Raw genomic sequence first — 23,172 nt, 5'->3', positions numbered from 1 at the left:
GCTTGCCCATTTTTGTGGGCGCTGACTGTTTGGTCGACCCGTTTTCTCCATGTAGGCTGCATTCAGCCTGAATGGGTGAAAACAGTCTCCCATAGACGCCTGTGTTGTGGGCGGCATCCCAACTAATCACAGCACTGCCATTGCAGCGGTGTGATTGGCTTAGGGGAGGCGAGGGAGACTTACTGCTTCCTGGGACTCGGAGCAGAGAGAGGACATACAATGTGGGACCGGAGGTGAAGGCAAGTTCTTTTTTTATTGAACCCATCCCCTTCCCCACGCAACCTCGCCCCCCACCCCCCCACCCGGGAGTCATGCCGCCCACGACTGTAGCTGTGTAGTTATTTTGCTTGCTAACCTTATTTCTGAGGTAGAGTATGAGGATTTTGATCTGTATTCTGATTATCTCACGGGTCCTCTTGTGAGTAAATCCTTTTCCTCTATTCTTCATGTGTGTTACTGGTTCCTTCGCGCTCTGCCATTATCTACCCTTCTATATTACCATTGCGCTTATGTATCATAACCTCATAGTACATCATTCCACAGAAACGACTGGTTTTCCTATATTACCTACTGGAGGTCGCCAGTAGGTATTTATAGTTAGTTAATATCGAAATTTATAGATATCAATATTTGGGAATTCTGCCATCTAATTGGCTGAGGCGTTACGAGCACAAGCTTGCTGCTGATTGGCTGCGAGCGGTTGCAACTAGGAAGTGTTGGCTGCCATTTTGCGATTTGTTTGAAGCGAGTAAGGGGGCAGAAGGAGATTCCTGACACATCAAGTTGAGTCATTTGGCCAGACTAACCCCCAGCGTTCGGAGGCTCATGGGGCATTGTACTTGCAAAATAAAGTTATTTGCACATTAGCGAAAACTTCATATCATTTGTAGGCACATTGTAGCACTACATTTCTTTTCTTTTTGCTAATACATAGTTATTTAGAAAAATGTGAGTAAGTTGGGGTGTGGTGCACCCTGTCCTGAAGAAGGAGTTGATCTCCGAAACATGTCAACGCACCCAAGAGGTGTTGTGCTTAATATCACATAACCACCTCGACTTGCACCTTTTATTTTTTTCTAACAGTAAAAGCCTGGGTGTTCATTAAAATTGTATTGACTATCCCCACGAGCCAGGCACTTTTTAAACAACTCACTCACTTAAATTTCTCCACCACATACTCACATGCAACCCTCACATGCACCACGCATAGTCTTGATATTCAGTGCTCCCACGTAGTCGTAGGTTGTAGCACGCCGCATCCCATAGAGGGGTGCGAAGACCCCAATGATGAAGCATGACACCAAGGGTCCTTTTGGTGTGTGAGGGGTATTTTAAAAACACTATGTGCTCCCCACCACAGTAGGGAACACATCCCCACTTAGGCGGATTCCTATTGTTTATTTATAGTACCAAAATGAAACACATCAACAAGGAGCATAAGTCACACAACCCGGCAACATCACACCACTGAACGAGCACAGAAGTGAAAACCACACTGCATTCATACAGGATGTGTACAAAGGCCGGTCGTGGGTGTTGTGGTATGTGTGCGACAATGGTCATCATGGATGAGATGCCCAGCACGAGGCACATGGGCGGGTTCACTGTGTGTTACATTGCCAAACAGCTGCTTCTCCCTCCCATGAGCCCCAACTCTTTTCTACGGTGCGCTGTTGTATCCTGTGCACTGGTACGGCACAGCAATGTAATGCGTAATCCGGCATGTCCTGCGGCATTCGAACTACACCATGAGAGTGCCATTTGGTGGTGTTGCATGCCCCTTTACAGCATCGTCTGCCGCGGCCCTTGTGGCCAGCCACACCAGAATACAGAGACATACTTACTGTACTTCCTACACACGGACATGTTCGAGACACCCCGTTTCACTTACCGGATAGGCACACCCCTGCGCTGACCTGTGTAGGCCAGACCAGCACACGTGTGTTGTGCTTGCAGGAGGATGCATGCGTAGCTACATGTCCAGGGTCACTGCTAATGGTGAAGTGACATGGTAACTTCTGCTGAAGAAAGTACAGTGTGATGTTCCAGGGCATTTGCCTATCATGCTAACACAATGACCACATGGACACACTTGCTCAGATGCGGGTTTGATGGTCTTTGGTGGTCCTAGTGTTGTTGAAATGAGTCTTCTGGTCGTCATGGGTATCCCTGTATCGTGCTCATTGACTCTATGGCACCTGTGGGTGTTCTGGTATGGCTCTTGGCTGTGTTTCCTTTCATGCTGCAGGTAGTCGTCCTGCTTAACACCAGCAGAAATCAGGTGTAAAATTCCTGGTGGTAACGTGGGGTATCACCGGAATTAATTTCGCCTTGCAGTTGTGAAAGTTGTGATGCCATTTCTTTGTGTGCAGAACAATATACGTACTGGGCAGTGTATCCCGTCAAGATCCAGCACCTGACGCACTATTCCTAATCAATATAAATACAATGAGATTTCATCATTGATTTTGTGTGTACACTGTAAGTGCAGGCCCTACCTCAGTGCAATACAATACAGGATTTTAGTATTTAGAATAAATTGCAAAGGTGCACCCTGTGTCTTTTTGCACGGGAACTGGTACTCTGCATTTCATTTTTAGCACTTTAATGCAACTAAAGTTGAGATAAATCTAACACAGTATTCAGAAGTTGGTGCAAACTCCAGAGATGAACAGTATTCCCACAATACGTGCTCCAAACTTTAACTCCATGGTGGATACCAGCAAATAACCGTAATAAGAACAAGAAAGAGTCACACAGCAGTAAAGAAAACAACCAAAAAGGTTTATATTTTTTTTGCCAAACTTTATTTTTTATAAAGATATATAAACCATAAACTAAATTCACATTTTATTTTTGTATAAATGTATACATAAAAAAATAAACCAATAAAGAAAATTTAACAAAAATAATAGAAAACAACGAGGTGGAAGACTCCTGTGGGGACCATGGATGTCGACGACAGAGCTTGGAAAAGAAAGCACAAAATAAGGACGTGTGTAATGCGCATATCAAAGGACTGAGAGAGAGAAACAGAGAAGGAAAAACAAGCCAGAGAGAAAAAGAGAGGGAAGGAAAGAAAGGGAGGGAGAAAGGGAGAAAGAAGAGAGAGATAGAAGGAAAGGTACGAAGAGAGTGAGAGGGAGAGAAGACAGGGAAGTTAGAGAGAGAGAGAGAGAGAGACAGAGACTGTCGCCTCTGCGCATCCATGAGAAATAATTACCTGGTGCCATCAGAGTGTGCAGTAGTGGGCGGACTGCATGTGCCAGTCAAAACCCCGCCGATCTCAGATGTGTTGCTGAGACCTGAATGGTGGAGATCACATCAGATTGTGCACGTATCTTACAGATTTCGCGGAGTCCGGAATGGTGGAGACCCTTGAACATCTCCGCGGCCCGGCAGATCTCACACATGTCGTGAGTCCTGAGTCATCAATTGCGGAGAGCACCTTAGGGTTTAGTGCCGCTAAGCCTGTGGAACTCAAGTTCGTGGCACATGGTGGTAGGCTCCGGATGGCCACATGAGTTTGGGGTGGCACTAACCCTATGCATATGAAGTCTGCTCCAAGGTGATGGTAGGCCGCTGACGGCCATACAGCTAAGGTTGAGACTAACCTTCTGCCCAACTTTTCGCGGACTCTTTATGGTTGAGACCCGTGGAGCGTTCGCCAGCTAGTCTGCACCGGTAATACAGGATGTGACGTTATCGATCTATTATATTTGCGTGGTCATATGGCCTGTGCCGCATGTGCCGGATGGGTGTGGTGGTTTGTGTGCAAACCTGCCCTCAGGGAGTGGCCGAGCGATGTTGAGAACTAGACCACTGATCTACACAGCAACAGCGAGTACGCCTGCGACAGGTAGCTATGTGGTACCAACGTTAGAATGTAATCGGAGTGGAGTGGCGTGGCGTGGCGTACGACGGAACAGGGCAGGGATAGACACAATGACGCGTACGGCTCGTAGTCCTGCATCTGGGAAATATGCTTCACTGATCGAAGGGAGTCTGGTGCTGTGGTCACTGCAAATAAGTTGGGGTCGCTGCCCTTCAGGACTCAGGACACAGTTACACATGTGGGATCGGCTTGTGCTGTACAGAGTTAGTGGCAGCAAGTGTCAACAACCTTCCATATGGCAATATGTCTCACTGATCTAAGGGAGTCTGGAGCTGTGGTTGACTCACAGACTTGGAGTCACTGTCATTCAGGACTCAGGACACAGTTACACATGTGGGATCAGCTTGTGTTGAAGAAGGTTAGTGGCTCCATGTGTCTACGGACTTCCACAGTGTAGGTCAGAGTTAGCAGTGAGCAAGGGCCCATAGCCATATGCATACGCTGGTGGCCCCACCGGCCTGCGTAGTACAGGTTCAGTGGCACCACGTATCGCTGGCTTTCCATATGCAAATATCCTTCACTGATTGAAGGGAGTCTGGTGGTGTGGTCAGTGCCACGAAAATGGGGTCGCTGCCATTTAGGAGTCAGGAACCAGTTACACATGTGGGATTGGCTTGTGTTGAACAGGGTTAGTTGGCACCAAGTGTCACCCGTATTCCACAGTGTAGGACGGAGGGAGCGGTCAGCAAAGGACCATAGGCATGTAACGCTGACTTGAGCTGCACAGATTGGGAGTATTTGGTCTTCTTAACCCATTATAGTCTCTTACACAATTTGTGTCGCTACTAATCTTGAATTGTGAACTGTGTAACCCCAGTGTAGGGCGCAGGCAGCAGCCAGGATAGGCGCACAGCCACATGGCGTTGAGTTGAGCTGCACAGTTAGTGACACCTGGAGTACTCGGCATGTGTTTACCCTGCGATGATATGTGGTCCCGACGGGCCGTACTGGGAGCAATGTCTTGCCTTGTTAAGGCCACGTGGAGATGACTTATGGTGCAGTGAGTTAGTAGCACCTGAAGTACATAGCGTGTGCGTATCCTGCAATGAGGCATGGTCCCGACGGGCCACACTGAGAGCAACGTGTCTTGCAAACTGGACTGCGTCATCTGCAATCACCATTACATCTGAATTGTGAGCCCCGCTGTCCGCAGTGTAGATTGAAGGCAGTAGTTAGCATAGACATCAAGGAATGCTTTTTGTCACTTCTTGACAAAATCCGAGGACATAGAGTACAATTCTCTGTGCAATTAATAAATCAAGGCTGAATTCAATTTGTGAACCCCGCTGTCCGCAGTGTAGATCAAAGGCAGTAGTTAGCATAGACATCAAGGAATGCTTTTTGTCACTTCTTCTTGACAAAATCCGAGGACATAGAGTACAATCTTCTGTGCAATTGAACCTTGCTGTCCGCAGTGTCGATGGAAGGCAGTAGTCGGTAAAGACATAAGTCTGTGGTGCTGTGCAACTGGGTTCGCAGGGGGCCTGTGTGGAGTTTGCCCGTGGTCATGACAGCAGCCATGTGCCAGGCTGAGGGCAGCCGTTCTGCAGACTCATTGGTCTTTCCACAAGTGAACCACGCCCAGGACATGGCCTATTTATTCATAATCCTACACTGGAGTGGCATACGTTAGACCAGCCCATTCCACTTTCGCTTCCAGGGGGGGCCAACACAGCTACATGACTGAGATCTTCCCCACTGCCTGAGGTAACATGGTTGCGTCCACTGTGCACTACACTACACGTATCAATAGTATATCTCCACATGGGGAGGTTTGTGCTTTGCATAGTGAGGTCTGTGCTGCATATCACCTCTACACTTGCATTGTGTGCGTTATTATTGATGAGTGACTTGCCTCCTTCACACATACTTGGTTGCCACTTCTCCCAACATTCAGCTATTGTGCGGCTGATGGGACATGGTATTTTGGAAGGTCCGTTGTCCTGTTTTTCGCTGCCTCAGTGTTAGTAGCGGGGGTGGTCGGGTGGGGACGTTCTGGTGGTGGTGGCGCTGGGTGTTGTGGCCTTGTTGAGTGTCGGAGCTGCATGATTAGTACCTCTAGCACATGTTGGTCTTTAGATGTGGCTGTGAGTTGGGTGTAATTCACGCAGTAGATAGTTGAACTTCTTAAATCAGTTAAAGGTTGATGTTCATTTGTTACTGGTAAATTGGCCTATCGCATGTTTTCAGATCGCATTGCAGATTTCGCTGGTTGTTGAAAGTATGGGGAAGTGGTGTTTTTATTAAGCATGGGCGGATTTTGCGGATTCGCAATCCGCGAAGTTGCGGATTTGCGGATTGCAAAAATCCGCAAAATCCGCGAATCCTCGCGGATTTTGCGGATTTTTTGGGGGGGGGTTCGCACGGGTTTCTGCAAGTTCGCGAGTGTTTTGTGCAATTTCGCAAATTGCGAACTTACTTGTCAGGTCGCCAGTTTTGCGAACTTGTTGTTTCTACGTGCCCAGCCTGTTTGCAAGCCATTCTTCATCACTGCCACCCTCTGTCACCACTGGCACTCTCTTTGTTCACCCATGCCACCCTCTGGCTCACCCATGTCACCCTCTGTGTCATCACAGCACCCTCTGGTTCACCAGTCTACATTATTGGGGCAAACAAAGCACTGCCATCCTCTGTCAACACTGGCACTCTGGTTTATTTATTTCGATATATAGCGCGTTATAACCCAGGGGTCTCTAAGCGCTTTATCAGGGTCCAAACATCGAGTACTGTGGAGGATAACTGTTCATAAAAAGGTTACAGCTTACCCCATGCTTGCTGGAAAAGCACTGTTTTTAGTTTCTTTCGGAAGGCCAACAAATTAGTCTCCTTCCGTAATTCAATTGGCAGCTTGTTCCAGGCTGTAGGGAGCAGATATGAAAAGGCACGTCCACCTACTGTGGCCAGTCTGCACCGTGGTTGAACAAGAAGAGAGGCGTCAGCAGAGCGAAGTGTCCGTGCTGGCCTATATGGGATGAGGCGAGATTTCATGTACATTGGAGCCTTTCCGTACAGGGCCTTGTGAACAATGCACAATCCTTTAAACATCACCCTTTGCTTAACCGGCAACCAGTGCAGTTCTTGCATAAGGGGAGATGCATGCGTATTCCTAGGTTTTTTAAAGATAAGCCTGGCAGCGTCGTTCATGACAACCTGCAGCTTACGCAAAAGTTTATGTGGCAGTCCTATATATAGCGAATTGCCATAGTCAAGCCTGGCCAAGATCGTGGCAGAGACCGCTCGCCTCAGAGTGGAAAAGGACAACAAAGGTGAAACTTTCCTCAGTTGTCGAAGGAGGCCGACGCAGGTCCCTACCACCGTCCTCACTTGTTTTTGCATAGACAGCCTGCCGTCCACCTGGATGCCCAAACTCTTGACCACAGTAGCTGGTTCTGGAGGTGACCCTAATTCTCTAGGCCAGAAATCCTCAATCCATGGGTTCCCTGCGAAGGTGATTGGCAGTACCTCGGTCTTATCCGGATTGATTTTTAATGAATTTCTGGACATCCAGTTGGCTGTGTGCTTCAGGATGTTCTGCAGTCTTACGAGGCCACCCGGACCCTGATCGAGTTGGATCACTAATTGGGTGTCATCTGCATAGTTGTATACATAGCAGTCCATCTGGTTAAGCAGTCTAATCAGGGGTTGTAAATAGATGTTGAAGAGTAGGGGCGACAGGGCAGACCCTTGTGGCACTCCGCAGGCGATCGATGTATTGGTGGAAAGGAGATCACCGAGCTGTACTCTCTGGAACCTCCCTTCAAGAAAGGAAGAGATCCATGCGTGTGCTGTGCCCTCGATGCCGAAATCCATCATCCGCGACAGTAGTTGTTTATGACAGACGGTATCAAATGCCGCGGAGAGGTCTAACAGCACCAGGGCGCTTGGAATTTTCTTATCTGCCCTGTCCCTCAAATCATCCAGAATAGACAGCATAACGAGTTCCGTGCTGTGATTCGCACGGAACCCAGCTTGATTTGGCTCAAATAAGTTGTTATTTTCCAGATGTTCTGACAGGATAGTGAGTACGTGTTGCTCTACCACCTTCGTCAGGAACGGTAGCTGAGATATGGGCCTGAAATTTTTTAGGCATTTCACATCCGCCCCAGCTTTTTTCAGCAGGGGAATCAGCCGGGCTTCCTTAAAAAAAGACGGGACTTGGCCTGTTTGTAGCGAAGTATTTAGTAAATTCAACATTTCGTCCTCTATACCTGGCAGTGCTAGTTTAAACACCTCTGGTGGACACGGGTCTGCCGAGGAGCCCGATTTAACCCGACTCAGAAGAGCTGGCAGCCTTTCCTTCGTAATCAAGGGAAAGGCTGTTAACAGACTAGTCATCGATGTCCTGTCAGGTATGTCCCATGGTTCACCCATGCCACCCTCTGGCTGGCACACCCATGCCACCCTCGGTGTCATCACAGCACCCTCTGGTTGCCCAGTGAGTGTACATTATTGTGGCAAAGCAAAGCACACCTGCTAAGTGCCTTAAGTTTTGCATAATTAAATTACAACAACACCTGCCCTGCCCCAACTGACATTAATGAAGGCTGGCACCTGCTTGTCTGCTCCCTTTCCTTTCCTTTACCTGTTTGTTGCAATGTAATTTTTTTTAACAGGAACCTAACCGAATTCTGGAGGGCCCCTTCAGGAAGCACTACAGGGAATGGTTACAAATGATGAGGTTGAACTTTTGCACCTGCTTATAGCTTTTCCTTTTGCAAAACTCGTTTTTTGGTAATTTCGCCCTATTCGTGACGCGCGGCGTTGTGCGAAATCGATCGTGTAAGCCGCAAACTCGTGCGAGTTACCCCAAGGTTGAGTACGGGCGCCGCCATTTTGTTTGCGTGACGTATTTCCGTTTCCGCCCGCCATGTGTAATCTCGCGCGATGAGCGCCTTGCGAATACAAGTTCGCGAGAGAAATCGCGTGCGAACTTACTTACGCGCACGTGATCGGCCGCCATCTTGTTTTTCATTCATTCCTATGTGTCTGGGCATGGTGTTTCTATCCTCTGTATATCTCTGCCATCCTTTGCTTATTTTATTTTGTTTTTGATCTATTAAACTTTTTTTCTATCCCTCTTGTTTTCTAGGTCTATATTTTTGTGTTTTAGGCTACTTTTGTTTACTTTTCAAGTACTTTTGAAACTTTTATTTCCTTCTTCTCTACTCCTATTCTTTTTCATTTTATCTCCTTACCTGCCCAGAACATGGTGAAGACAGCTTTGAAAAAAGGCCAAGGTGCACCACATCAATACTTAGGGGAATAACTATTTTCAGTGAAATAAACAGTAATAATCATATCAGAGAGATTCTTCTTCATGTAGTTTTGAGAGTTCTTTATTTAGTTCAGATGGTTAAAATATACAGGATCTACAGCCGACGCGTTTCGTCCACAAGGGACTTCTTCAGGGCTGTTACAGAAACAAGACACAATATACAAAACATACAATTAAAACCTTTTAGAGTTAAAAATATATTCTTTTCTTCATAAAAACAACAACCATAGTACAATGAATGCCAGGCTTCCTCATTAATATTTAACAACGTTTGATAATGGAACATGTTCTGATTTCCTAATGCCAACAGGTAAAATTGTACCTAGAACTAACTTGATGGTTTTGTACAAATTGAAAATTGATATCTTATTTTAAAACAAGGAATACTTCACATTTATCAAAACGAGTTTCTTGTCTGTTTTATATTTTTGCGAGCTCTTTTTTGGTTGTCTAGCTTGAGAGCAAATAAATGGTTACCATATACTTTTCTCATTATACCTTATACAGCATTACTCTTACTATGTGAGAGAGTGCCACTTTTATCTCAAAGTCATTTTTCACTCCATTTCATATTAGCCTGATGCTTGACAACCACATCCCCTTCCTCAAGTATGTAATTAACACTTTTCACTTGAAAGCTTAGTATCCCTTCAAAAAACTCTTTAAACAAATGCCCAATCTTGAGAAAGATGAAAAGGAGCAACCATCTGACTATCCTGGTATGGTTGCTCCTTTTCATCTTTATTTTCATTCTTGGGTTCAATACACCATGGGTAGTTTCTGGTTTGCTCCCTTCTTATTCTCAAGATTGGGCATTTGTTTAAAGAGTTTTTTGAAGGGATACTAAGCTTTCAAGTGAAAAGTGTTAATTACATACTTGAGGAAGGGGATGTGGTTGTCAAGCATCAGGCTAATATGAAATGGAGTGAAAAATGACTTTGAGATAAAAGTGGCACTCTCTCACATAGTAAGAGTAATGCTGTATAAGGTATAATGAGAAAAGTATAAGGTAACCATTTATTTGCTCTCAAGCTAGACAACCAAAAAAGAGCTCGCAAAAATATAAAACAGACAAGAAACTCGTTTTGATAAATGTGAAGTATTCCTTGTTTTAAAATAAGATATCAATTTTCAATTTGTACAAAACCATCAAGTTAGTTCTAGGTACAATTTTACCTGTTGGCATTAGGAAATCAGAACATGTTCCATTATCAAACGTTGTTAAATATTAATGAGGAAGCCTGGCATTCATTGTACTATGGTTGTTGTTTTTATGAAGAAAAGAATATATTTTTAACTCTAAAAGGTTTTAATTGTATGTTTTGTATATTGTGTCTTGTTTCTGTAACAGCCCTGAAGAAGTCCCTTGTGGACGAAACGCGTCGGCTGTAGATCCTGTATATTTTAACCATCTGAACTAAATAAAGAACTCTCAAAACTACATGAAGAAGAATCTCTCTGATATGATTATTACTGTTTATTTCACTGAAAATAGTTATTCCCCTAAGTATTGATGTGGTGCACCTTGGCCTTTTTTCAAATCTTATTATAGTTCATGTTTGAACCTGCATTGTGACAGTGGGTGTTCTTTGAAGTGTGCACACAAACTGCCCCATGTACCAGAGGGCGAGATTTCTTGGAGAATAAACTGACTAGGTGCTGTCCTTTTGGGAATCTACCACTGTTACTTTCCTTTTTTGTATGGTGAAGACAGCTGTCAAGCTGCCCAAGCCGGGCACCGCAGCCCGTGCCCGGCTCCCGTGTGGCCGCTTGAGGGCGGAAATGGTGGTGCCCAGGGAGATCTTCAGCCCTAAGGAGGTGGGCTCACTCGTTTATTATGTGCAGCGCCGTCTCCCCAGGACCATCGCAGCAGGCGGCAGGATTGCTGCCGGTTATACCAACAGGCAGGAGCGTCGGAAGCGGTGGGGGCAGGTGTGCCGGGCCCTTTTTAACATCACGGGGGTCCAGCGCACCTATAATCAGGTGACCCACCGCTGGACCGATATTCTGGAGTGGGAGCACGACCTGCTCGATCTGCTGGGAGTGGAGGTCCCCGGGCTTGGTGAGTAGTAGTAGCAATTTTTTCATCACTCACTACTCTGTTTTTTCTCCTGCTCTGTGTGTTAATATTGCAAATGTTTGCTTTAACTTTTTTACAAAGAGCAATAATGCTGCTGATTACATTGATAGGAGAGCTAAATTAATATTTCAAAATCTTCTGTGCATTTCAGGTGCACTGCTCTCCTTCTCTGTGGCGGTGCCACTGCTTATTTGTTTTCTATTTTGTGTTCATTTAATTGGGCTGAGTAATGTATGAGTGTACTTTACAGAACTGCGTAATGCTAGACACAAAGGGGCAGATTTACAAGCCCCTTGCGCCACGTTTACGCTGCCTTACCTGACGCACAGCGACGTAAACGTGGCGCATCCCTGCGAGTCATGTACAACGTGATGCTTCTAAGGAGATGCGCCACGTTAAGACCTGGGCCTGCGCCACAATGGGTGCGTTCCCACGCAGGGGGAGGGGTGGCGGTCATGCAGATGTGCGCCTCGCAAAAGTGCCTGCGTGAAATCTACAAGATTTAACGCAGGCACTTCCGCGACGCTGCTACGTCAATTCTTTATGCCTGCTTGCTTGAAGCAGGCGTAAGGACTGATGCGGTATATTGAGTATTGGGCATCACTGAGCATTGCTATAGTTGTTTGATTTGGTTGACAAGGACATCGACAAGCAGCAATCATCAATTTTTTCTGTTCTTTCTTTCATGTTGTACGTCAGGTCCGCCCAGGGGCAAGCGGACAGAAACAGCGGATGCAGTGGCTCCAAAGGAGGAGGATGATGCAGGCCAGGGCGGCGAGTGCTCCTTTGCTGGCCCCAGTAAGTTTTCATTTAAATATAGAGGACCTATTGTTGTCCAAGCGTTCCTAATTTAAATTTTTCGAAACAGTGTTCAGATAGGAGTAAAATCAATAATACTACTGTTGCAGGGACAATTCTCCACAAACCGAACTATGGACACCAAAGACCAGAGTAATAAATAATATTTCAGAGTGGCGTGTTTGGCACACTGTATACTATAGTATAAACTTGGTAGTGTCAGCGGCACGGACTCCTCCTTGCAAAAATTACAAAACCTTTCGCTCAGTCACTCTAGTCTGGAGGACCAAAAACCACAGAGTCTATTCAAGTTTACAAGCTTTATTAAAAAAAGTAAAAGTAAACACTTATATTAAAATAAAGTTAGCTGGAAAAGGAAAAGTGCTTGGTGCTGAGTTGATGAGTAATGGAACACATTTCTTGTGGTCGAGCCGAGCTTTCACCTGGTTTAGTTGATGTTGCTCTTGTCCGTAGAAATCCAGCGTATGTCTGTTCAGAGAAAAAAGATGTGTGTTAAAATTAAGCAAGCATTCATCAATTGTGACAAAAAAGTGCAGCAAGACAACAGCCTTCCCTGGAAGGAGGGACATGTTTACTTTAGACTAGAGTAGACAGTCAATTATTTTTTCTGTTGTTTTCAAATTTCTTCCTTCCTAGACCAAATACTAGTGAGTGGTGTAATCTAACAGTCTTAAATATATTTTTTAGGTGGAACAGCTGGTGGCGGGGCCAGCTCGGACGTGATCGTGATCGACTCGGAGTCTGAGGACGACTCTGGGGAGGATGCGGCGCAAGAGGACAATCAGACTGTGAGGAAGCAGGCAGTGGTGGTGTGGAGTACAGGTAAGCTGGATCATGGTACTATCTGACTCTTAAATAGCATATGATGTGTATCCAGTGCTGGCCCAGTGACAAATTACAATATGGTAATTACAGCAGGCTGGGACCGACAGACAGATAGAGGCAGAGAGAGAGGAAGACAGAAGGAGAGAGAGAGAGAGAGGGAGGGAGCCAGAGGGAGGGTGAGGGAGGGAGACAGAGAGAGAGAGACAGCAAGGTAGAGGGAGACACAGGGAGACAGAAAGAGGGAGACAGAGCGAGAGAGAGAGAGACATATCGCCTGGGCCTGGTGCAGATGATACGGTTGCTGGTGTGGTTAACGGCTCAGAGGAAAAGTCACTCACTTCTGCCAGATCTCTTTCATATGAAAGAGCACCAAACCAAGGATACAAGTGAGTTGTGGGAAGGGAAATGGTGATTCAAGCGCCCCCCCTTGCCCCTCCATGCGGACGCCCATGATACTGGCCTGAATAGTTTTGTACTGCGCTGGCTAGTTGCTAGTTGTACTGTGACACAACTTCCTGCTGAATCATTTTGTGTTAATCATATTCTTAAAGAGCATTCGTTACAGATTATGTTTTTCTTTCTTCTTATAGTTGGTAATACTAAAACATCAAAACCGAGCAGGAGAATGCGGGCTGTACTTGCCCGGCTACGGAGGCTGGATGCGACTGTTGCGCAATATCCCGGGTGGTGGAAATGGAGGGGGACGACACGCACTCCAGTGCATCAAATGTAACATCTTCTGCATCCTCCTCCGTGACCCCACGTTCTGCCGGTAAGCGCAGTGCTCCAGCCAACCGGAGCCGTGCTGGAAGACGCCACCGCCGAGCAGCAAAGGCTGCACCTCCTCACAGTACTGTAAAGGCTCGCTTGCGCCGTGCACTCCGCAGAGTGTCCAACCTAGAGGCGGAGGTCCAGAGATGGAAGGAGTATCAGACTCTGGTGGAGGGCCTCCGTTTAGATCAAGCCATCCTCCAGGAGAAGTTTGATGCCCTGGCCCTAAGGCATGATGCCCTGGAGGCCAAATTGAACAACCTGCATCCGTAGAGTGTCCCTTGCCCCTTTTTTACAGACTTTTGGCGGGTGGAAATTGGGAGTTGGGGTTTTTGGGGACTTTTGATGGACTATTTATTTGTTGGAGTTAGGGAGGGTCTTGCGGGAGTTTATTTTGTTAGGGATATAAAAATATACTTTTTCAAACTTTATCTGAGCATAGCTGTTTTTTACTACTTTTTGAGCCTGGTGGGTGGTGGTTTTGCAGTAAGTTTGTTTTACGGAACACTGTCATCGTGTTGATTCACGTGTAATTGGCCAAATGTTTTCCAAAGTTAAATGCCTGTCACAGAGTTTCCTAAATCAAGAGTCCTAGGAGTTTACTAGTAGTAGCACTGTCACTCTCTCGCCTCTCCTCCTAATACTCCATTATACTACCTCCCATCCAAACGCTTATCTTACCTGTAATTTGTGTTTGAGGGCTGTCTCTCCACCTGGAATTCACAGTGTCCTAAAGCGTTCTGCCGCAGGGCCCCAACTGGAGTTTCCCGGCGTGGATTTTCTGCAAAGCAAAAGCAACCTGTAATTGGCCAAATGTTTTCCAAAGTTAAATGCCTGTCACAGAGTTTCCTAAATCAAGAGTCCTAGGAGTTTACTAGTAGTAGCACTGTCACTCTCTCGCCTCTCCTCCTAATACTCCATTATACTACCTCCCATCCAAACGCTTATCTTACCTGTAATTTGTGTTTGAGGGCTGTCTCTCCACCTGGAATTCACAGTGTCCTAAAGCGTTCTGCCGCAGGGCCCCAACTGGAGTTTCCCGGCGTGGATTTTCTGCAAAGCAAAAGCAACCTGTAATTGGCCAAATGTTTTCCAAAGTTAAATGCCTGTCACAGAGTTTCCTGAATCAAGAGTCCTAGGAGTTTACTAGTAGTAGCACTGTCACTCTCTCGCCTCTCCTCCTAATACTCCATTATACTACCTCCCATCCAAACGCTTATCTTACCTGTAATTTGTGTTTGAGGGCTGTCTCTCCACCTGGAATTCACAGTGTCCTAAAGCGTTCTGCCGCAGGGCCCCAACTGGAGTTTCCCGGCGTGGATTTTCTGCAAAGCAAAAGCAACCTGTAATTGGCCAAATGTTTTCCAAAGTTAAATGCCTGTCACAGAGTTTCCTAAATCAAGAGTCCTAGGAGTTTACTAGTAGTAGCCCTGTCACTCTCTCGCCTCTCCTCCTAATACTCCATTATACTACCTCCCATCCAAACGCTTATCTTACCTGTAATTTGTGTTTGAGGGCTGTCTCTCCACCTGGAATTCACAGTGTCCTAAAGCGTTCTGCCGCAGGGCCCCAACTGGAGTTTCCCGGCGTGGATTTTCTGCAAAGCAAAAGCAACCTGTAATTGGCCAAATGTTTTCCAAAGTTAAATGCCTGTCACAGAGTTTCCTAAATCAAGAGTCCTAGGAGTTTACTAGTAGTAGCACTGTCACTCTCTCGCCTCTCCTCCTAATACTCCATTATACTACCTCCCATCCAAACGCTTATCTTACCTGTAATTTGTGTTTGAGGGCTGTCTCTCCACCTGGAATTCACAGTGTCCTAAAGCGTTCTGCCGCAGGGCCCCAACTGGAGTTTCCCGGCGTGGATTTTCTGCAAAGCAAAAGCAACCTGTAATTGGCCAAATGTTTTCCAAAGTTAAATGCCTGTCACAGAGTTTCCTAAATCAAGAGTCCTAGGAGTTTACTAGTAGTAGCACTGTCACTCTCTCGCCTCTCCTCCTAATACTCCATTATACTACCTCCCATCCAAACGCTTATCTTACCTGTAATTTGTGTTTGAGGGCTGTCTCTCCACCTGGAATTCACAGTGTCCTAAAGCGTTCTGCCGCAGGGCCCCAACTGGAGTTTCCCGGCGTGGATTTTCTGCAAAGCAAAAGCAACCTGTAATTGGCCAAATGTTTTCCAAAGTTAAATGCCTGTCACAGAGTTTCCTAAATCAAGAGTCCTAGGAGTTTACTAGTAGTAGCCCTGTCACTCTCTCGCCTCTCCTCCTAATACTCCATTATACTACCTCCCATCCAAACGCTTATCTTACCTGTAATTTGTGTTTGAGGGCTGTCTCTCCACCTGGAATTCACAGTGTCCTAAAGCGTTCTGCCGCAGGGCCCCAACTGGAGTTTCCCGGCGTGGATTTTCTGCAAAGCAAAAGCAACCTGTAATTGGCCAAATGTTTTCCAAAGTTAAATGCCTGTCACAGAGTTTCCTAAATCAAGAGTCCTAGGAGTTTACTAGTAGTAGCACTGTCACTCTCTCGCCTCTCCTCCTAATACTCCATTATACTACCTCCCATCCAAACGCTTATCTTACCTGTAATTTGTGTTTGAGGGCTGTCTCTCCACCTGGAATTCACAGTGTCCTAAAGCGTTCTGCCGCAGGGCCCCAACTGGAGTTTCCCGGCGTGGATTTTCTGCAAAGCAAAAGCAACCTGTAATTGGCCAAATGTTTTCCAAAGTTAAATGCCTGTCACAGAGTTTCCTAAATCAAGAGTCCTAGGAGTTTACTAGTAGTAGCACTGTCACTCTCTCGCCTCTCCTCCTAATACTCCATTATACTACCTCCCATCCAAACGCTTATCTTACCTGTAATTTGTGTTTGAGGGCTGTCTCTCCACCTGGAATTCACAGTGTCCTAAAGCGTTCTGCCGCAGGGCCCCAACTGGAGTTTCCCGGCGTGGATTTTCTGCAAAGCAAAAGCAACCTGTAATTGGCCAAATGTTTTCCAAAGTTAAATGCCTGTCACAGAGTTTCCTAAATCAAGAGTCCTAGGAGTTTACTAGTAGTAGCACTGTCACTCTCTCGTCTCTCCTCCTAATACTCCATTATACTACCTCCCATCCAAACGCTTATCTTACCTGTAATTTGTGTTTGAGGGCTGTCTCTCCACCTGGAATTCACAGTGTCCTAAAGCGTTCTGCCGCAGGGCCCCAACTGGAGTTTCCCGGCGTGGATTTTCTGCAAAGCAAAAGCAACCTGTAATTGGCCAAATGTTTTCCAAAGTTAAATGCCTGTCACAGAGTTTCCTAAATCAAGAGTCCTAGGAGTTTACTAGTAGTAGCACTGTCACTCTCTCGATCCTCCTACTAATACTCCATTATACTACCTCCCATCCAAACGCTTATCTTACCTGTAATTTGTGTTTGAGGGCTGTCTCCACCTGGAATTCACAGTGTCCTAAAGCGTTCTGCAGCAGGGCCCCAACTGGAGTTTCCCGGCGTGGATTTTCTGCAAAGCAAAAGCAATCAACATTCGAAATGTGACAGCGGGGCTCACAGACCCCAAAACCCTAGAAGCCCCACAGACAGCACCCCTAAGACAGGCAAGCGAGCAATAACGCCTAAACGTTTTCACCTCCCATTTCCTCCTAACCAATTTCATCCCTTAATAGACCTTGCCAGCAATGGCACAGCCAAGACCCGTAAACCCAAGCGCAAACAAGTTTGACACCCCCCAAACAGCCAAATAGCAAATCCGGGAAAAAAGCCACACTTAGCAAAATGTATTTAAATGAGTACTCACTACTTCCAGTACCTCTTTAGGGGACTCGTCAACGTAAGTTTCTTCATTGTGCGGAATCCAGGCATCAGCATTACGGGAAATGGATAGGGTGAGTCTGGAGGAGGAGGATAGACGACCAGGACTGAGTTCTTGGCAACTAACTTGTGAACCTGATGAATGCTGCGGCATCAAAATCAAGACAGTTCTGCTGATGGGCTTGTTCTTTGATTGGGTGATTACAGTTTTGTTGTGAATGGGATCAAGCACTTGCTAAACAAAGAAAGACAGACACACAGGAATAAAAGTGAATAAGGAGTCGGACTAAAAATAAAGTTAATGAATCATTGACTCATTTTCAGAACTCGGTGTCAGGGAAAATGAACTCGTCCTCATACTCTGCAAATTCAGTCGGTAGTACTTCTGGTAACTGAGGAGAACTTTCCTCAGGTAGGTCGGTGTCCTCTTCTTCCTGCGTGCATTCTCATACTTTGTAATCTGGTGGTATGAAGTGCTGGTTCATCTTTATCATGGTGAGCCGCTCCACATTTGCGGGCAAGAGGCGGGACCTTTTGGAAGTCACAATGCCACCAGCAGAACTAAAAACACGTTCTGAAGACACACTTGCGAGTGGGCAAGACAAGTAATTGATAGCCAGGTTGGTGAGCTCTCGCCATATGTTTCTTTTCCCATGCCAATACGCCAATGGGTCCTCAGTAATATTGACCGCTGTTGAGTCATCCAGGTAGGCCTGCACCATTGAAACAATGTTCTCCCGCATTCCTGTACTTTGCACTTCTGTGTCCTTTCTGGGACAAGCAAACCCTAGCTGACTTAGCCAATCCTCTTCAGACATATCGCCTGTACCTGGTGCAGACGATACGGTTGCTGGTGTGGTTAACGGCTCAGAGGAAAAGACACTCACTTCTGCCACAGGCACAGAAGTGCTTTTTTGGGACACCTGTTGGCCTGCTGATTCACTAGTACTGTCTTCTCCTACAGTTTCCTTCCTCTCTCTTTCAAAATGAATGGCTGACCGAGCTAGCCAACCTTTGTACTCTGTAACATCTGAAGTTTCAAAAGGAATTAATACTTTTCCTAACAATGGCTTTCTGTAACGTGGATCCAGAATAGTAGCACAAATGTAGTGCTGTTGTTTCTTGATATTTACAAGCCGTTTATTACTAACTAGGTGTTGTAATAATCTCTGCGCCAACTCATATGCTTCATTCTTTCCAGCATCCTTTAATTCTGAAGACACCACCTTGACTTGGTGCTCGAGCTTCAGCAACAATGGGATAGCTTTGCTCAAAGAAATGTCCTCCCTGCTGACTTCACGCGTGAAGACGTCAAAAGGACGAAGCATGTCTGTCAGGCTTTTAACTAGCTGCCATTGCTCCACCGCTAGCATCATTTCTGTCGTATCACCACCCAGGTTGTAGAAATACTCATTGACTACTGGAAACAGCTCATGCAGACGCTCAAGCATGTAGAAGGTTGAGTTCCAACGTGTTGCCACCTCCTGGATAAGTGCTTTCACTGGCATTCTACGTACATTTTGCTGGCGCCTCAGCTCCTTCCGGGCCTTAAAAGAATGGTTGAAATGTGTGCATATTCTTCTGCAGATGGTCAGTATTTTGTCGACTGCAGGTTCTTTTTTCAAGAACTTTTGCACGACAAGGTTCATACAGTGCGCCAAACACGGCACTCTGAAATAGTCACCATCCGCCATGGCCTTAACTACATTGCTGCCATTATCAGTAGAAACATAACCAACCTTGCAATTTATTTTGGGCAGCCATTGCAAGACCTTTTTGTTAAAGTCATCCAAAATGTTGTCTGCATTATGAGTTTTCTCCATGCCAAACATGGCTAATGTTGCATGTTTACGAGCACCCTTAAAAATGTCGACCAAGTCACCACCTGCATTTATCCGTTTTGCAACCCCTGAAAAAGAGACCCAGTGTGCAGTGATGCACATGTAATCAAGGGCTTGGCAACTGGTCCACATGTCTGTTGTCAGGTGTATAGTGTGAACAGCACTCTTCTGCAAAGCTGCCCCAACCAACTCAAGCACCTCCTTAGGTAGTGCTGGAACAGCAACCCTGGCAAAATAGAACCGGCTAGGAACCTTCCATTTAGGGGCCAGTGTTGGCACGAGTTCAAGAAAACCCACACCTTCGACAAACGAAAAAGGGAGAAGGTCCACCGCTAGCATTTTAGCCAACTTAGTGTTATACAGGCGCACAATTGGGTGGTTGCGTTGAAATGGCGCATCTGAGGAGAACATGTCTGTAATGCTGCGCTGGACAAGTTTAATGGATGATGCTGATGCCTTCTTCGACCCACTTCTGCTCAGTGTTGACATTTTCCGCATTGGTGTGTCTCCCAGACTCTCAGTGTGCCTCCTATGTGTTCCGGAGGGTGTGGTGCTGCCAGGGGTACTGGGTGCGCCCGGATAAATGTCTGACGCTTCTTTTACCTCCCCGTCATCTTCAGATGAAACACCTAGTACGGGTATATTTTGGCCACTTGCCCTTTGGGATTGCTTTCCCTTGATGTTTGCTAGGTGCGCAAACCATTCGACAGCGTGCCTTCTTTCAAGATGACCTATCTGGCCTCCGGTACCATAGTTGGTACCAATCTTCCCACGGCTAACTGTAGTCGTACAAATGGAACAAACGGCTAGGTTATCATACTTTGCATGGACACTAAAAAAGTTCCAAACTGGGGACTGGAAACTTCTGGTTTTGCCGCACGAGGTGATGATACTGCCAATGCCAGATGAAGCAGTGGTGGATGAGCCTTCCAGACATCTACTGGGTTGTGCAATTATTGCAGCAACCCTACTTGAGGGAGTCGAGCTGGATGGAGTTCCCCTCTGGGGAGAAAATATGGGAGCTGTAGGTTTTGTTGAACTTGTACTACATGACTGTGTTGGTGGTGCTACCAGTGCCACATCGCCAGGGTCACGCTCAGCATGACGTCGGGATAGGGTATAAATGTCTGTCTGCTGCATGGCCGGTGTGGCTGGAATGACGTGTGTGATGACTAGGTCATTGCTGTCATCCTGTTCATCAACATCAGAATGCACCACTTCATCAAGTCCGACGTTCGGATCCATAAGTATGAGCTTTCCGGGGCCCTTCCTTTTAACATTTGATACCTTTCTCAGCTCATGGTGTGCCTCCCTCTCAGACATCGGAGATAGTTGCCAATCTGGATCCAGTTCATCTGATAGAGCAGGGCTTGAAGAGGAACTTCTACACACCCTCCTTGATCTTTTCCTTGCTGGGGAGCTGGGAGAAAATGAATCATCAAGAGGAGTGGCTTAGTCTTCCTGACTTGATACCCCGGCTCCAAAGTCAATTTCCTCCTGTGCCCCTACTTCTGGAAGAACAACCATTGTGGCCACTTGCACCGCTCCATGCGCCGCTACATGGGCCTCTTCACTGACCTCTACTTGCAACTCTCCATGGACCTCTCCTTCTCGGCCTTCTCCTTCTCGGCCTTCTCCTTCTCGGCCTTCTCCTTCTCTGCCTTCTCCTTCTCGGCCTTCCCCTTCTCGGCCTTCCCCTTCTCTGCCTTCTCCTTCTCGGCCTTCTCCTTCTCGGCCAGCTCCTTCTCGGCCTTCCCCTTCTCTGCCTTCTCCTTCTCGGCCTTCACCTTCTCGGCCAGCTCCTTCTCGGACAGCTCCTTCTCGGACAGCTCCTTCTTGGACAGCTCCTTGCGCATGTACTTGTGCTTGTACTGTTAGCTCATGCAGTTGTTGTTGCGGCTTTGGTTGTTGAATAGTACTTGAGCCAACATCACTGGTCGTTGGTGATTGAACCACTAAACAGGCTACCTGTGCAGCACTCATGGTGGACTTTTGTTCTTTTTTCCACATAAATTTAGTGGTCGAGGCACCAGACTCCTTGGTAAGTGGTGCCACTTGCTTCTTCTTCTCCTTAGTAGAGACATCTTTCTTGCAAGAGGAGCTACGGGCACCTCTTTTCGGACCCATCTTCTGATTCTTCTTCAGATGTCGGAACAGCAGGCCGCAGCAGGACTTCTTCCTGGCACTGATGCTCAACGATGATGCGGAGTTCTTGACTTTGTGCACCTAAAAGCAAACGAAGACAGAGGAACATCAGTTAAATATATGTTGCATATGTGGCGCTTCAATTAATAGTTTGCAAGTAGGCATTTATGAATACAGACGTGCACACCACAATATGGAAATATCAAAAATAAGAATTGCTAAATTTTTGGGAAACAGGAATTTAACATTGATCCAAGAGAGCCCACAGAGAGGCTTGTAGTTTCATGTACCACTGACTCAACCTGGGCACAATGGGTGAAAGCAAGGAAAAATGGGTGCAGGCCTATGGCACAAAGCTCACTGCCTGCCTTCAAAATGGCCGCTTGACCCCCATGCACATGGCCAGGAGGACCATGCCTCAAAATGGCCCCAACCAACATAGCCAGCCCCCAACCCCTACTCCAAAAAGTCAAAAAAGACAACACAAATCACCACAATCCAATGCCATCCATCAAGTTTCAGAAGGTTTATGCTGCCTGCTGGTGGTTTTCTGGTGCAGAATTGCACTTTTTGCAATTTCGCGAGTGCGAGATTGTTGCTTCACGACGCGAACGTGGCAAAACACCCGCAAAATCACCAAAACAACCGCAAAAGTCGGAAAACACACACAAAAATCACCACAAAGAAAATCAACTTATCAACTTACTTGTGAAATCAAATTTCGAATACACACGTGCACACCACAATATGGAAATATCAAAAATAAGAATTGCTAAATTTTTGGGAAACAGGAATTTAACATTGATCCAAGAGAGCCCACAGAGAGGCTTGTAGTTTCATATACCACTGACTCAACCTGGGCACAATGGGTGAAAGCAAGGAAAAATGGGTGCAGGCCTATGGCACAAAGCTCACTGCCTGCCTTCAAAATGGCCGCTTGACCCCCATGCACATGGCCAGGAGGACCATGCCTCAAAATGGCCCCAACCAACATAGCCAGCCCCCAACCCCTACTCCAAAAAGTCAAAAAAGACAACACAAATCACCACAATCCAATGCCATCCATCAAGTTTCAGAAGGTTTATGCTGCCTGCTGGTGGTTTTCTGGTGCAGAATTGCACTTTTTGCAATTTCGTGAGTGCGAGATTGTTGCTTCACGACGCGAACGTGGCAAAACACCCGCAAAATCACCAAAACAACCGCAAAAGTCGGAAAACACACACAAAAATCACCACAAAGAAAATCAACTTATCAACTTACTTGTGAAATCAAATTTCGAATACACACGTGCACACCACAATATGGAAATATCAAAAATAAGAATTGCTAAATTTTTGGGAAACAGGATTTTAACATTGATCCAAGAGAGCCCACAGAGAGGCTTGTAGTTTCATGTACCACTGACTCAACCTGGGCACAATGGGTGAAAGCAAGGAAAAATGGGTGCAGGCCTATGGCACAAAGCTCACTGCCTGCCTTCAAAATGGCCGCTTGACCCCCATGCACATGGCCAGGAGGACCATGCCTCAAAATGGCCCCAACCAACATAGCCAGCCCCCAACCCCTACTCCAAAAAGTCAAAAAAGACAACACAAATCACCACAATCCAATGCCATCCATCAAGTTTCAGAAGGTTTATGCTACCTGCTGGTGGTTTTCTGGCAGAATTGCACTTTTTGCAATTTCGCGAGTGCGAGATTGTTGCTTCACGACG

This window comes from Lissotriton vulgaris, unplaced genomic scaffold, assembly GCF_964263255.1.
Source record: "Lissotriton vulgaris unplaced genomic scaffold, aLisVul1.2 SCAFFOLD_1791, whole genome shotgun sequence".
NCBI lineage: Eukaryota > Metazoa > Chordata > Amphibia > Caudata > Salamandridae > Lissotriton > Lissotriton vulgaris.
This window is presented reverse-complemented; position numbering follows the sequence as displayed.